The sequence below is a fragment of the Pleurodeles waltl genome, chromosome 1_1 (genome assembly GCF_031143425.1).
Source record: "Pleurodeles waltl isolate 20211129_DDA chromosome 1_1, aPleWal1.hap1.20221129, whole genome shotgun sequence".
Classification (NCBI taxonomy): domain Eukaryota; kingdom Metazoa; phylum Chordata; class Amphibia; order Caudata; family Salamandridae; genus Pleurodeles; species Pleurodeles waltl.
Window position 1 is genome coordinate 102,596,164 of NC_090436.1, and position 18,020 is coordinate 102,614,183.

Sequence of the window (18,020 nt, forward strand, 5' to 3'; positions counted from 1 at the left end):
ACACCTTGCAAAACACTTATGCAGGATGTCCTTAAAGTTCATAACAGCTCTAACTTACAAACATGGGACACTTTTTATCTTTATAAATCACTAATGGGGGCCACTTTTATTTTAGTGCCTGGGCTATTTTCTGTCCCACTCCGACCCTGCCTGCAAGAGACAACGGACATTATTCATGATTGTATTCCAAAATAGAAAACATTTTTGAAAGCAGCTTACTTTAAAAAAACACAAATTTTGAAAGACTTCAGTGACAGCGGCGGCTGCCACAAATATCAAGGGGAAGGGAGAGGGTACAATGGGGACAGGAAAAATAAATGTAAAAAAGAAAGAAAAAAAAGACTTACCATTCATTGCCGCTTCTGTCCTCCCCTGCCACCTCGCTCCTCCTCAGTTCTCCAGCAATGCTGGTGCTGCTTTCATGCTCAAGCTTTCATGAAAGCAGTGCCAGGATTGGTCTGAGTGGCAGTGACTGCCACTCAGACACAACTCTGGGGTCTGTGCAGTTTCTCCAGTCCAGCTCTGGACACAGCTGGGCTGGAGGAGCCTAAGTGCGCATGTGTGTTTAGATGACTGCCTTAAGCCGTCCAAACACACATGCTCACATAGGGGCATATTTAAGAAAAATGACACTGCACGCAGTGCAGCACCACTTTTCTTACGCCCTTTAGCGCCCCCCTACCACCACCATGTTTACACCATATTAAAATACTGCGCATCATGGTGCAGGGTAGGGGGCAATAGTGTCATTTTTTTTACACACTTGATGTACTCTGCAGGAGTAGCACCAAAATTCTGGATCTACTCTTTCAGAGTACATAGGGGCCCATTGTATTTAATAGCATGTCCCCTTCTAACTCCTGCTCTGCACAGGCTTAAAAGTGCAGAAAAAGCATGAGTCAAGGAAATCTGTTAGATTTTTTTGCACCATTTGTTTGCCCCCCTTAATGGGGAAACTCCCCCTTTACATACATTATGCCTGGTGCAGACATAATGTAGCTCAAAGGGTTACAAAGTGGCGCAATGCATGCATTGCACCACTTTGTAAAAATGGTACAGTTTTTTGGCCTGCTAACCCCACACTAGAGTAAAAAAATAACACACATGTGGCATTAGAATGGCTCTAGGGGATCTTAAATATATCCCTTAGTGCACTCCTTGCCCATACCCACTCCCAACTCCGAGGCCCAGCCCCGCCCCTCACTTCCCAAGGTGGCTGAGCCAGCAGCGGGAAAAGAAAATGACATTCAAGTATTGTTTTATTTTTCTGCTGCTGGCTCTTAGCCTGAGGGCTTCGTTCCTCCACCATTGCGGAGGAGCTGCCCCTGTTTAATGAGAACATGTATCAGACCACTGTCTACATGAAAAGGACCTGCAACCCTGTTTCACAAAGGGGAATAATAATGGGTTCAAATGGATCTCTTCACCTTTGTGAATCAGTTAACAACCCTAGCTTGGAAGATGGTAACAGATCAATGGTTTGCAACCAGAACTGTGGTCGTAGTTTGGAATAAACACCCATCACACACCATTTTCAAACTGTGCTTAGGCATGAGTAGCAGAATCCATTTTATGAGCTGGAAAACATTTTCAGACTCGCAAAATGTTTTTTGTAGATATGAATAATTGATGAAGTGGTCACAAAACCTGTAATCGTCCGAATTGTAGGGTTTGAGACTGCGATTTCACTTGGTACATCTGGTTTTAAGCATACTATTTGCGAAACTTATGGGACGTTCTCGAGAAAAAAATAGGTTTCTTTGCACAACCATGCTTTCTAATTTCTATGCTTTCAGTTATTTGAACTGTTTGGAATTACACATATTGGCCAGTACTCAGTGCAATGTGGAGATTTATTCTGACAACTTAAACCACTTTACTATTACTGCCAATGGGCTCTGTTTCCTGCCATTTCTCCAGCTAAACCGTTAGGCTGTCAAAAGAATGCTGAAGTAAGAGGAGAAATATGGTTCTCAACAAAAATACTGAATTTCCTTTTTAAATTCAAAAGCAATGTTTGGCAATATTAAGCTCCATGTGACAATGTAATATCTACATAGAAATTGCTTTCTAAGTGTTATCAATAATGGATACTGTCAGTTCTCAGTTTTGAACATATACCACAACTGCATCGAATGAAATTAAAATGCTGGTTTGCATATTAAGAAAAAATTGCGTAATTAAAACTAACGAGTACATGCTGTTGTATTAAACTACATTTAAAACTCTCACTTTCAAACAATCTGCTTGTAATGCGATAAACGAAAATTGCACTCTGAGTTCGGAAGAATTTATGTAAGAGAGAGATACCAGTTCTAATATTGTGCATATTTTTCAGATAGAAAAAAAAGTGTCAGCTAAGTTAATGCTCAAAAGCGAACCTTAGCCATCGACTCAAAACCTCCTTAACTGTTGAAAAAAAACATACATTTTCAGGGTGTTTTGGCAAGGTCTCAATTACTCTGATGCCTAGGAATTCAGCAAGAGGATTTTTTTTCATATGGCGCAATCTCGACCAGAAGGTATTGGTGTGCCTTATATTACACAAGGACAGATTCATTCTTTGTGTAAGGGGAGATTAAAAGATTCTCTGAGAATCAAAGGATGTTGAGGCGACACAGTGACTCAAAGATGGTTCCTCAGTTCCAACGTCAGTAGCTCTGGCATAACGCCAATAGCGGCGGCCACCGCAAATCTCTAGCGGAGGGGCAGGGGATGGACCGGGGAGCAGGGGACTGGGCGGGTGGTTTAAATAAAAAATAAATAATAATAATAATAAATAAAAAATACCTTTTCCCATTCTGCTGCCTCGTTGCTCTTCTGGTCTTCTTCTGGCATTCGCTGGGAGACCAAATGTAGCATGTCGGCAGTGTCAGGATTGGTCTGAGTGGCTCAGAGTGTGATGAGACACAAGTCTGGGGTCTGTGCTGTTTCTCAAGCCCAGCTGTGTAGCACTACCAGGTTGGAAAACCTAAGTGCGCATGTGTGTTTGGCCGGCCTGAGATGGCCAGCCAAACACACATGTGCACTTAGTGAACTCTCCCCTCATCCCCCGTCCACTCTCCCACAGCCTAGACCCACCCCACCCTTAACACACTGCTGGCTGAGCCAGAAGATGAAAGATGAACCAATAATGAAATATTGTTTTATCTTTCATCTCTCGGCTTAGCCAGGGTGGCGACGTTCCTTCTCCATTGTCGAAGGAGCCACCCCTAATGCCACATCCTCTTCCAGTAATATGAGTGTTCTCTAGTAACGGAGTTGTTATACGCAAAGCACCTGCTGACTCTGGCTAGGGTTGCACTCTCCAAATGCCACTAATATATATATATATATATAATATGTGTTGCTAATATCAATCAATTCCAATGCACAGTGTATAAGAAAGTACCTTTAATACTGCCTCTGTTCACATTTTGTACAAAACACAACTCAAGATATAACTCATAAATGCAGGATCATAAAATCTCACCTTCAGAAGACTCATTTGAAGGTGACATTCTCCCTTTAAATATTTGCGAAGTTCCGACAAAATATAAAACATTGTGACAAAAGAGCTTAGGGCCTGATTTAGATGTTGGGAGTAATGGTCCTGATGTTGACTTTTTGTTGGGAAACCCGCCAGCCACCATGATGGTCTGCCTGCCTTATTTAAAGGTCAGCATGAGCATAGGTGAAAGACCGCCGACGGTCCACCATCACAGTCTAGAATCTTCACCTGCATCGACAGTGCCATAGGCAAAAGCGACTGGCAGCTGAACAACAACCTTTTTTACTACCGAGCCAATCACGATGTGCAGTCCCATCGATGCAGCTGTGATAGCATTTATTATAATAACACAAAAACAAGAGTGAGGTGTAATTAAAAAAGATGAAATAAACAAAAAATAGTCTATCATGGTGGATGGAAACATGGTAGGAGAGCCAAAAACAGTTTGAAGTCAATTTTCTAAAAACAACTCTCCTCAGAAAAGGAAAATGTGTCAATTAAATAGTCCACATAGTGATGGTAAACACACAAGGAGGAAATTAGGATCTGCGTCTCTTGGAAATGGTGGTGTTGTTCTTGCCACCCTCTCCTACCTGGTCCGGATGACCATCCCCTCTGAGGAGGAGGGGGAGGCAGAGGTGCAGGGACTGGGGTGGTAGGAGCAGGCTCCTCATGTAGCAGGGCCTCCCTGTCTGTGGCTGGCAGTGGTGTACTTTTCCCAGATGTAAAGGGATCACAGACAGGGACATATGGTACAGGAAAAGCCCTGCATATATGGTGGTAAATGTTAAATATCACCCAAATCAGAGAGCTAATTTTTTCATTTTGGTTCTGTAGTTCCAAGATGTGCTCCCTCTCCACCTCCCTGAATTCCCAGAGCTCAGTGATAACCTAGCCCATTATGTCTTGGGACTGTTGGACTGATCCCACAACCTGGTCAATGGTGGGCAGGCTAGCACAAGCCCCAGTGGCCTCCCTTGAATAGTCCACAGCTTCCCTCCCATGAGCCCTACCCCAACTAGTCTTTGTCCTTGAGGAAGTGTGCCCCAACCCACTGGTCCTGACATAACATGAGGCTGTGTTGTTGGTGTCTCAACAGGAGCTAGGACTCGGGGGCAAAGGATTGGTGTGTAGGTCCTCAGGGCACATGAAGTGGAGGTGTCCTCACACTGAGATGCTGTTGCAGCTGTAGTAGAATGCGTAGGTGTGGGCCGAGTTTGACTCACTGGAGCTCTCTGACCAGACAGACCATATGAACCTGCTGGCTTGTGGTCATCCTGACCTGCAGCATTGGAGTCCTCACTGAAGGCTTGATACTGGGCTGAGTGGAGGTGTCTTGGCTGACAGACAGTGGCGCACTGGTCTGGTTGTTTGCACCTCTGAAGGTTACAGAGGATATGTATTTAATATATAGTTGGTGTATTTCATGTGTCTTTGTCTACAAAAGGGCCTAAGTAAAACTAGAAAGAATGTGATAGACTGATTAGGCCTTTGTGTTATTTTCATTATTTTACACATGCAGCCTGATTTACACAGATAACAACTCTAGTGCTGACCTTGTATAGAGGTCCTGAAATGCAAAAGTGTTATTTCAGATTTGTAGGTTACATGTCTCAGACATTCGACCCAACACAGTGGTGAGTAGATCTGAGTACTATATCATTCTAAGGTCTAGCAGACTGCAATACATTGGAGACAAAGTGGTTCATAAAGGACATAAAACTGTAGCATGTTCTTCAATTCAATGTAGCTATGAGCAGATGTCAACGTGATTAAGATACACAAGATGTGATATTTTAATCCACAGCATGACATGGTGACTGTCAAATGCACTTGTATTTCAAAAGTGTGTACATTTGGAGTAAAGCATTGTGGAACAACATTACATTGCACTATTGTTTTTCAGATCCAAAAAAGAACATCACGGTAGTTGTAGTCATCTGTTGACACCATAGACAATACGTGTTTCAAAAGTAAGTTACACATATCACTTTCAATGGCTAAGTTGGAGATAAACATGTGTTTGCGATTTGTACACACACACACGAATATGATGTAACATGGTGAATATAACACTTAGTAACAGTATACATTCCTGTGAAAATGGATGTAGGTTTGGAACTGTTTTTGGAAGTATAACAACATACATTGATAGACAGTAATGGGAAGAGCCCATATATACACATTGCATTATTTTAGACAGAAAGATACAACCATGCTGCTAGTGATTTGTATTATATAACATGTTTTGTTTAGTCACAAAAGCTTTATCTGTGTTGCTAAGGTTGTTGCAGCATTCTAAATGTCTAACATAAGGGCGAGTCTCTATTAGTAGGTCAAACTTACCAGTCTGTACTCCACCAGGAATTCCAGTCAAGCCTTCACGGTGGAGGATTTGCAAGAACTTTTTCTCCCAGGGAAAGAGTTGTAATGGGGGAGAGGAGAACCACCACCAGTCCTCTGTGTCTCCAGGTGACACTTAGAGGCCAGGGAACGAAATTTCCTCCGCAGGTCATTCTACTTCTTCCTAATCTCCTCCTGTGTGTATAGGTTGATACCTACCGCATTCACTCTGTCAATTATTATGGCCCACATTTGCCTTTTCTGGGAAATGGCAGTATTTTGTACTTGCGTTAAAAGAATTGTGGCTCTACTTATTTCATCCACCATGATAGACAATTCCCCCTCTATGAAACAAGGATTTATTATCCCTGCCATTGTGAAGTGCTGCTAAACAAATCTAGTGCTAAAAAATGAAGGGTGCTTCAAAAAGGTCAATTTAACAAAAACATACAGACAGAGAAAAAAAAACTGTCTCCTGTCTTTCGAATTCTGGTGCCTGTCTAGTCTGCTGCAGTGTGATGGCAAAGGATCATGGTCTGAAATGGAGTGTGTTTTATATTGTGTTTTGCAGGTGTTCATAATTGTCCAATTTACAACAGGTGTGTACTACTAGCATCCAACCAATGGCCACAGCCATAGTACTATACTGAACGGGTACCTCAATGGACTCCTGCCATCATGGGCCCACCCCTGCCACACCGCCAGCCCAACTGAGTTATCTAAATAGGCTTGGTGGGATGCTGCTGTCAAGACGGCGATGAAGTGCTAGTAGACAGTATTGAAGTCTGCTGCATCGGCTGCAGGGTGCAGCTGGCACAACAGACTACACTCTGTTGTGGTGGTCATTGGCTTAGGAGCAATACATCTAAATACAGCAGGTGAGACAGATGATATTTTCCGGTGGCAATATCGACAAGATCTAAATCATGCCCTTAGACACACCATTTTAGTTTTGTAAACAATTGTTGAGCAAAACACCAATAATGCTTAATATTCTTGCCACATGCTCTGAAAGATGTGTATTTGCACCCTAATGACAAACATAGATTTGAAGAGTATTCCTGCTGAAAGCAATGACACAAGATGGCAACCAAGGAAATTAGAGCCCACTGTTAATCAGTGACAGTAATCACCCAGTAAATGATGACATTTGATGATTGTGAAATTCATATATCAGAAGCTGGGGCTGCTTTGGTCACCTTTTAAATTTCAAATCATGATAATGTACTATCAAAAAGCCATCCTTTTTTACATGTCCCCATTACGTTAGTGAAGGTGTTATGTTAAATTCTCCATGCAGAGTCAATTGTAAATATATTTATTTACTGATAAAGTCAGACAGGTAAACGACCAACATAACATGTGTATTTGTAAAGTGCACACTCATCCAGAATGGTATTTTGGTGCTCAATAAGATGTTATTGTTATCGTACTCATTTCATCAACCTCAGAATGATGAAAGGCTGAGTGGACCCTCTAGGATTTACACCTGTGATCATGAGTTTGAACATAGGCCCTTAGAATGGATGCATTAGTCCACTAAGACACCAGCCCCGTATATGCTACACAGTCTTTTGTTTCTCCATGTCCCTACCTTTTTTTCTCTAGACTCTATCATTCAATCAATCAGAGCTTATAAAGGGTAGCTACTGACTCGTTTGGGTCTCATGGCGCTGGGGGGGTGTAGCGTGTACCGGAGGTGGATTAAAAAAGCCATGTCTTCAGTTCCTTCGTGAAGCTGGGGAGGGGAGTGGTTTGTCTGATGTGCATGGGTAGGGTGTTTGAGGTGGTGGCGGCGAGGTAGGAGAAGGAGCGTCCTCCTGTTCTGGTTTTCCTGATGTAGTGTACTTCTGCGAGAAAGAGCTGGGCTGAGCGTAGGGTCCTGTGGGGTACGTGGAAGTTGAGTCGCTGGTTATGGTAGGCAGGTCGGTGTGTGGAGGGCTTTGTGTGTGAGTAGGTGAGGATTTTAAAAAGTGATTCTTTTCTCAATGGGGAGCCAGTGCAGTGTGGGTAGGTGTTGTGAGATTTGGCAGTGTCGGGGTAGGTCGAGGATCAATCTGGCAGCAGCACTCTGGATGTTTTGCAATTTGTGAGAGAGTTTGTTGTTGATTCCGGCGTAGAGTACGTTGCTGTAGTCCAGTCTGCCGGTAATGAGGACATGTGTTACGGTATTTTTATGCTTGAGTGGGATCCATTTGAAGGTCTTGCATAGGAGGCGGAGGGTGAAGAAGCAGGTGGAGGTGGCTGAGTCGATCTGAAGGTTCATGTTGAGGTCGGGGTCCAGAATGATTCCGGGGTTACAGGCTTGGCTGGCGGGGGTGAGTGGGTTTCCGAGGATGGGTGGCCACCAGAAGTCACTCCATTCATTGGATCGAGGGCCCAGGATGAGTAATTCGGGCTCTATTACCTAATACATGCCATATTCTATGTGTTACATCATGCACTCTATATATTATATTCCCTGTTGTATCACTATATTGCATATACATAACACATCCCCATTACTTTAACAAAAAAATAATATACAGATCACCCTTCCCCCCCTTAAAAAATAAAACGTAATCATGGAACCATAAAAAAACAATAAAACCTTTTCATAAAATAGACATGTTACATAGCATCATAACTGAAAGTTCTCTGAATTATAATATTTCAACAACGCAGGTGCTTTTCTTTCCCTTTTAGATTTTTTAAGTAAGGTCAAATTTCATCAGTCACATTACTTTCCTGTGAAAGAAATTCTGTGCCACAATTCTCATGATTAGATCGCCTCTAATCATTTATACCACTGAACTCCAACGCAGTATTTTCTGCATTGCTCTTGCACTAATTATATTCATAAGCTCAAATCAGCAATCACCATATCACCTGTCTCAATATTTTTTAGCATATCATTAATTGCCAGGTTAATTGTTCAAAAGATTATCATTAGTAGGTGAAAGAGCAGAGCACTTTGCAATTCTTTTTAAATTCCATACCCTTCCATCAGCAAGTCGCACCACATTATTTAGCACTTCCACATCCTCCAGGGGTTCATAGAACTGGCTTTTCTCCTTAGAAACCTTACCAGGGAGAATATTTATACTTTTTGGTGCAAAACTGCACTAACGCAGTTTTGCATCAAAACATTTTGCACTGGCTTGCACCATTCTTGAGCGCCAGCCAGGCACCATATTTATGGTATGGTGCAAGCCGGCGCAAAGGGTAGGCTACCGAAAAAAAAAAATACATTAGCCAGGTGGGGGTGGCAGTATGGGAGAAGGGTGTTTTGCAGCAAAAATGCTGTTAGGCAGGTTAGAGTAAAAAACAACAACTCTAACCAGCTTAACATCATTTTCTGATGCAAAACCATCCATACCCCATGACTCCTGTCTTAGAAAAGTAGGAGTCATGCCCACCACCCCAATGGCCAACAGAAGGGACCAGGGTCCCCTGGGCATGGCCATTGCACCCAGTGCCATGTAGGGGGACCCATTTCAGGGCCCCCAATGGCACTTTAAAAAACAAAAAATACTTACCTGTACTTACCTATACTTACCTAGGATGGGGTCCCCCATCCTCCGCCGTCCCTCTGGTGTGGGTGGAGGTGTCCCTAGGACCTATGGAGGGCACCTGGGGGCTTATTCCATGGTATTCCACCATGAAAATAGGCCTACTGGTCCCCTAACGCCTGCCCTGACCCAGGCATTAAATAATGGTGCAAAGCAATCTTTGCATCAATATTTGACCCCTCCCCCGTGCGTGATTTTAGCATGGGGGATAAATATGGCATGTTGGACTTTTTTGCCTATGCAGAGTCATCCCCAACCTTTTTGTCTTCTGCCTCCTATTTCTTCTGACCTGTTGCTGTTGGTTTTTGAACTCTGAGCACTTTACCACTGCTTACCAGTGCTAAAGTGTATATGCTCTCTGTGTAAATTGTATTGTTAATTGGTTTATCCATGATTGGCATATTTGTTTTACTAGTAAGTCCCTAGTAAAGTGCACTAGAGGTGCCCAGGGCCTGTAAATCAAATGCTACTAGTGGGCCTGCAGCACTGGTTGTGCCACCCACATAAGTAGCTCTGTAATCATGTCTCAGACCTGCCATTGCAGTGTCTGTGTGTGCAGTTTTAACTGTAAATTTGACTTACCAGGTGTAAACCTTCCCCTTTCTTACGTGTCACACACCCCTAAGGTAGGCCCTGGGTAGCCCCAAAAGCAGGGTGCAGTGTATGGTTAAGGTTGGACCAATAATAATGTTTTTTTGTATGTCCTGACTGTGAAATGCTGCTAAATTCGTTTTTCACTGTTGCAAGGACAGCACCTCTCATAGGTTAATATGGGGGCTACCTTTAAATCTGATTAAAGTGTAGATTCCCTTTGGGAGTGGATGGACATGTGTAGTTCAGGGTCTCTGAGCTCACAATTTAAAAATACATATTTTAGTAAAGTTGATTTTAAGATTGTGTGTTTGAAAATTCCACTTTTAGAAAGTGAGCATTTTCTTGCTTATACCATTTATGTGACTCTGCCTGTTTGTGGATTCCCTGTCTGGGTCAGTTTGACAGTTGGGCTGGTTGCACCTCACACTAGACAGTGACACAAAGAGAGGGGGGGGGGTTTCTGCATTTCCTGATGAGCCATCTGTGCTAGGAGGGAGGCAAGGAGAGGTCACTTACACCTGAAAGGACGGTGACTGTCCTCACACAATGCAGTCTCCAACCCCCTGGTGAGTGTCTGGGACCTGGCCTGGGCAAGGCAGGATTTCACATTCAAGAGAGACTTTGCTTTGAAGTAGGCCTACTTCAAAGGATAGATTGGTTATACAAAGGACACTCAAAACCACAGACTTTAGAACACTTCTGGAAACCAAGAGGAACCTCTGCCTGGAGAAGAGCTGAATAGCTGAAGAATAAGAGCTGCCCTGCCTGTGACTGTGCTTTGTGGAGCTATCCTGAAGTTTGCTGCTTCTGCCAGAGTAAGAGGGCAGAGACTGGCCTTTGTGTGCCTTCTATCTTGAAAATAAATCTCCAGGGGCTTGATTTAGAGATTGCCTCCTGTTGTTTGAAGTGTCAGGGACAGCAAAGACTTCTCCTGCCAGCACCTGGAGTCTCTGGAGAGACTCCTACTCTGCCCTGTGGTGCCCATCCAGTTCCTGGGACCCTGAAAGGAGAAGCTGACAGCCTAAGAGGAGGAAATCCATGCACAGAGCACCATGCAGGGAAAAAATCGACACAACTCCAATCTGCGGCTGAGGAAACGACGCGCCGCCGACTCCGCGGCTGAGGAAACGACACAACGCCAGCTCCGCGGCTGCAAATTGACCCTCGCCGAAAACGCGACTGAAGAATCAACGCACGGAGCTGGAGAAACGACACGCAGCATCGCTGACAGAGGCTGGGAGATCGCAACCCACTCTGTCAGGTTTTCGGATCATCGTGCAGATGGATTTCCGATGCAAACACCGCTGGGCATGTAAAAACAACGCAAGGCCTGCCTGGACCCGAGAGTGCTGACCGGATCGACGCATCGCTCTCCTGCGGAGAGAAGGAACGACGCGCCCGACCCTAGAAAGGAGAAACGACGCAAGGTCCTGTTTGTGAGTGGAATCGAAGCATCGCAAGGCCTTTTTGACGCACACTCGCTCTTGCGGGGTTATTTTTGACGCACCCAAGGTACATTTTCATGCTAACAGTGTTAGTGTGTGTTTTAAACTACATAAAGACTCTTTTTGCTTTTTAATTGATAACTTGACTTGTGTATTGTGGATTTTTGTTGTTTTGGTATTGTTTTGTTTAGATAAATATTTCCTATTTTTCTAAACCTGTGTTTTGTCATTTTGTAGTGTTTTCATTAAGTTACTGTGTGTGTTGGTACAAATACTTTACACCTAGCACTCTGAAGTTAAGCCTGCTGCTCTGCCAAGCTACCAAGGGAGTCAGCAGAGGTTAGCTGAGGGTGATGCTCTTTTACCCCGACTAGAGTGAGGGTCCTTGCTTGAACAGGGGGTAACCTGACTGTCAACCAAAGACCCCATTTGTAAAATGGCGCTAAGGCCATAGAGTCATTTTTTGCACAGGAACACCTACCTTGCATCTCATTGATGCAAGGTAGGTTTCCAAGTCCAAATAATTACTTTAACTCCATTACTTTGGCACTAGATGGGTCTAGCGTCAAAGTATAAATATGGAATCCGTTATGCACAGAATTTGCATTAAAAAATTATGCAAATTCGGCACAAAACAAGTATTAATATGCCCCCAGATTTCTTCACTCTCACTCATAAGCCCACAGTAATCACACATTTTCTCGTCCTGTGTTTATTATTATTTCAGCTTCAAATGTATCTTTTTTCATTTCTTCAGACCAATGTACAATGCTGGATTCAAACAACCAATAGTGTTCTTCATTGTCCTATTAAAGCACTCAGCCATTCCTTTCCTGTTAGGGTTGTAAAGTGATGTGGTTCTGTGCTTGATGCCAAGTCTGTTGAAGTACCCTTTTGAGACATGAATTGTACCCCATTTTCTCTCGACAAGTTAGAAGGGATACCATCTAACAAAAATATTTGATCCAAGAATTCCAATAATGTATCTGTGTACATCCTTTCCACCACTTTGATAACAGATCACCTAGAAAACATATCCATTACCATCAAAGGATACTTATGCTCTATTCCTATAGGTCCCACAATGTCTATAGCAACATATTTCTCTATTTCCACATCCATACCAGGCCACCAGAATGATGTCTTCATTGTCTGCTTGGTCCTGAAAACTCCAAAATGCCCTTTCTGGCACAAACCCACAATAGATTTGGATAACTTTTTCAGGGAAATACTCTATCACCTCTCCTGATAGTCTCACCTTGCATACATAGGTCAAATGTTACTTTCCAAAAATGTCTATATGAATTCACTGCTACAACCTTGTTTGACCATCTTTTTTAAGATACACTCTGACTGTAATCAATTCATCATCATTCTTGTATTCCAGTTCCCCTATATCCTTTTTGATACAAGGGTTGCCACAATCTTGTACATATGCAATTTGGTCTACATTCCACAATTCATCTTTTCACATATCCTATTTTGTGGCATACTTGAAAGAAAAACAGCAATTGCATTCTCTTTGCCAGGTACATATATAACCTTGTCTTTGTAATTTGCAATCTTATAGAGAAGCTTGCAACTCTTGCTAAAGTGTTAACGGTTCTTTCTATTGTAAGTACTTTTACCAAGGGTTTATGTTTGCATCTCGGTTGAAAACATTTTCCCCACACAAATGCCCTAAAATGATCTGTAAAAAGAACAGATGATGGACGGAATGCTGAACAATGTAAACTTGGGTAGCGTGGTGAGCAAAAAAACTGATGGATTAAACCCGGATCTGTGACTGGGGGTAAATGTTTGATTTGTTCTGCATTCCTTCCATCAACCGTTCTTTTTGCTAAGATGATCTGCAGCCCAAACAAACAAGTTAAAGCTTTTTTTCTCTATTGTTCCTCGGTAGGTGGCAAACTTCTAAATGCATATACAATTACATTTTCTTTTCCATCACTTCCTACTTGAGTCAGAACTGTGCCTAACCCTTTACTGCTTGCATTCATAGGAATCACACTCTGTGCTTCTGGACTGAAACTTTTAAGGGAAACATTCACAATACATTGCGAGAATGTTTGATACACCATCCATTCTTACTACATTTATGAAGTTACACAAATTACAATGGATTTCCTCAAGGTTGGCAAAAAATACAATAAAAAATATATAACCTTCCTCACAGAGTGACTCTTACAATGCAGAATCCTCGCTGTTATAAAATACACAAATCAAAGCTCAGATGACAAAAGAAAGCAACGGAAGGAAATAAAAAGCAACTCTCCCTTCGTAACTTATACTTGGGTATACTGACATGCCCAATCCAAGATAGCCACCAACACGTCATCAACCTGATGAGGCATTGTGACATAATGATACAGTGTGCTCCCTCTGCTAAAATCAAATGCTCTGTGTAGAAAGTGTGCGCTCCTATTCCTCATGCGCCGTAGTGGTTATGCATGTGCACAGCTCATGCAGCACCCTCCTCTCGCGACACACTCCATACGATGATGGGCCAGGAAAGTTTCCAAATATTGAGCTGGACTCATGCCGCTCAGTGATCTGAGCGCTAGGTTGTGCTACTATTACTTTGACTAAACAGAGGCAAGGTTGCGCTCACTTCATTCAAACATAGTTCCTGAAGTCAGTGAGTGCCCACCAGAATCATCCAAGAACTCTGCCTGCTCTCTACTTCTTATGCCCACTTGTCATTAATATTGGTATGATAAATTCTCCATGTAGGGTCAATTGAAAAGATGAAGAGCAAACAGGTACACAACCAATATGCTAAACAGTGTTCCGTTTCTCTGTGTCCCTAACTGTTTTTCTCAGGACTCTATTACCTGATACGTTCTGTATTGTATGTGTTTAATCATGTACTGTATGTTCTATTCTATGTTGCATCACTACATTGCCTATACATAACAGTGTCCATTCACTAAACTGATGGAGTACAGGTTTATTAGAAAAATTGCCGTGAGATAGCACAGAGAGAAAGGCCATCATACTTTGCCTTGCTGCGGCTATGGCACAAATTGGTCACAGAAGAAATGTTTGGGATGGGTGTTGATGCTGGCTCTCCTGACTCATTTATGCAACTCCTTGTAAAGACATGCCTCTCCTTACCTTGATCACTGTGATGTTTACTCATCACCCCAACAATGCAAATGTGACTGAGACTCACCCTGTCAAATCTCTTATTGCTTATGAACCCCTGAGTCCATACATTTTGGGTGTGTGTTTGTTTGTTTTAGCTGCATTACATCTGAGTGGCAGAAGTTAGTATTATTAGCTAAGTGAGGTGACTGAGGGTCTATGTCTTAGTTTGCAAGTGTAAAATCATGGATTGCCTCAGTTACATAGCATGGGCTGGAACTATATCTTACCCATCTAATTCTCACATTGCTCTAACCAACAATTGCTCTTTCAGACTGAAAGCAATCGATAAATATCCATCACTGATGACTGCATTTCTGCCATCTAATATCTCAGAACCAAAGTGGGAGTACCTAACCAGTGTCTATCCATCCCTATTATGCTGAGGAATGTCTCCATAAAGGTCTACCACCATTTCCATGGCGATATTTTATGCAGTTGTACTTCCAAAAAATAGTGAGCTCAGCAAAGAGACAATTGAATTGCAAGCTGCACTGATGTGAAAGTGGCCTTAGCAACTTCAATCATCAAGCAACTGCATATCTTGAGATGCTAAATGAAAGATACATAATCCACCAAGCATTACCAATTCTGTTTCTTTATCAGGAAGAACTTTACAGTTTATTCTTGGAGTGTCAAGGCATTATGAAAACTGGGAAATAGGAACTAGAAGTAAAGAGAAATCAGTCAAGTAGGGCTTCATGAAGAGGAGAGTGGACAGCTCCTGAATCAGTCCTTTGAATGCATGGATGTAATTTATGGATGGAGGTGGTCCCCTGGCTTACCGCTTACAAACCTACCTCAGAGGTGGCAAAATCAGTGCAAAGCACTACTTAATTTCTATCACTTCTTTATTACACTAATGGCCAATAATATTATTCATTATTCATTATTAGTCTGAGTAAAAAAGGTGCACAATGAGTACAATTAGGTTGACCTGAAATTTTAATGGTAGCAAAGGTACGTTTCGAAAGGTATGTTGTGTGCATGTTTGTGGATGAGAATGTGCTATGTGTGAGAGAGTGCATCTATGTGTAAGCATGTGTGTGTGAGTAAGAGTCAGAGATAGCTAGTGAGTGAATGAGAATGTGCAGGTTTGAGGGGAAAATTACTCAAATTTGACACACTATTGCATGGCAACCAAAGTTGCAATTACATTTCATCAAAGGGCAAGGGCCATATCTACAAAGTTATTGTCAGGACCCAACAACTCTGCCTAATTTGTCAACATCCTCAAGGGTGTTGTTTTAATCATGTTCGTGTAGCACCACTTGGTTGCTTGTAACATCATTATACTGTCTATATTTCAGGATTGATATTGCCAATATTTGATATGTACTTGATGTTACCAATGCTTGTTACACTATATAGTTTTTTTCATCAATGCTTGTTTAGCATGTGACTGTGTCAAGTCCTCATGCTTCTAAATGTGTCAGGTTCACTTGTTTATTGGTTGCCAGCCATGAGTCACGCTGGCTATAAATACTCTTGCTGTGCCCATGACTCTGCTTGGCTTTCTTCCTGTCTGGCAAGGAAAGCCCTCTGCACTCTGGAATTCTCTCCAGGCCCCACCCGCTGCCCTCTTGACTTGGCTGAGCAGAGATCTTCTGGAAAAACCACTCTTCTGTCAGCCAAGTGGAGCATGCAGTCTGGAAACTGTATGCATAAACTTTTATTATGGTTGATTTGTTTTTGGCGAAAGCTGAAAACCGAGACTGATTGCACTCTAGCCTTCTTGAGATTTTGAAGGGCCTCTTCTAAGGACACAGACATGATTTATGAGTTGGGCCTTGATGAGTGCTGAATAACAGATTTAGCGTGGGGCCTTGACAACTTTAGTTTTGTAACTGAGAACTGTGACAGAACTTCACTATCCTCCACTTGTACTAATAGTGATAATGCAATTCAGTTCTTGGTTAACTCTATAGGTGAGTTTTCTTGCTTTTGGTATTGCAACTCATTTGATGTTGATTGAAGAACTTCCTAACTTCTTTAGAGACATTCAGATGTAGTCACTTTTGTATATAATAATCTGTGAGAAGAGGGAGAGAGCCAAGCTGCTGATATTACCAGGTGAATGTGCTGTGATAACCAAATTAGACAAATTTAAAGAGAACAGTGCATGCTTTATTGAATGTTGTGAAACAGTCTCTTAATAACACATAGCTTCACCAATATTGTAATTTATCACAGGAAGGCAACTTCTTCCATAACCCGAAGAACCGCACCCGGCTGGACCTAGTGAAAAGGAGTGCAGTGTTTCTTTCTCTCTTTTTCAAAATCCCCTTCGCTTTGGGGCCACCTGCCGGGGCTCCTGCTCCTCAGGAGGTCTGGAGAGCAGCCATCACCCCTGCAGACAGCCTGGTTTTCAGGTGAGTGGCCATGCCCCAACAGTTATGGTTCTGTTTTTCTCTCCCCCAACCCTGATGTAGTTTAAGCTGCCATGCGCCAATGTATACACTCTTGTTGTCAGGATTCTTAAATCGTGCCACTAGATGTCACTAACACGGGCCCTTTGCAAACCTGCCTATATATATACAACATTACATAGGACAACTTACACATCACCACTTACCATACTTGGGGGCATTTTTATGAGACCCAGTGCCACCAGAGCATCACTTTTTATGACACTCAATTGTCGCTATGCCCTGCGTCACTTTTTGTGGCTTAATAGCCACCTTCTAAATACAGCTCCTTCACACGCAGCCCTTTGCGTGGAAGAGATGTGAAATGGGTGTTATTGTGGGTGTGCATTTTGACGGTGCCTCAGATTTACGAGTTTTCCTAAATCTCAGGCAGCGCCAAAATCTAACGTTACCCGGGGGTGGCCTTAGCAAGGCGGAACGAGGAGGAATACTTTTATTCCTAATTTTTTGCTTTTTGTGTGCTGCATTCTGCCATTCATGCCAGACCTGATTGTTTATGTGCGGAAGGTGTCCCTTTCTGCACATAACCAATGATTTAAAAATGAAGCCTTAGCACTTCTGTGGGTGCTGCAGTCTGCAGCACACACAGAAGTGCCAAATCATCATTAGTGATTGTTTATGTGCAGGACACCTTCCCACATATAAACAAGTACACCACTAAATGCAGAAATCTTTGCACAATGGTGCAAGGATGCTTGCATTGTTGCTGGGAGCTAAATTAGCACCAGCTCAGGGGACAACACAGGGATGTGCCATATTGAATTAAAAACGGCGCATCCCTGTGTTGTTAAAATGATCGAGCGTGGCACTGACAAGTTTGGAGCAGCATCACGGTCTGTCATTTACCTATGAATATGGGCCTAATTTACACTTAAACTTGTAGCCCATGTTCTACTTCCTTGATGAGTTACGGTCCTTTTAGTTCCCTTTGTCATCAGACCCTTATTAGATCAGTCCCTAGTGGTGGGTCCCTGTTCACTAGCTTGGGTCCTGGATCTTACATTTATTCTGGCACTTTTAT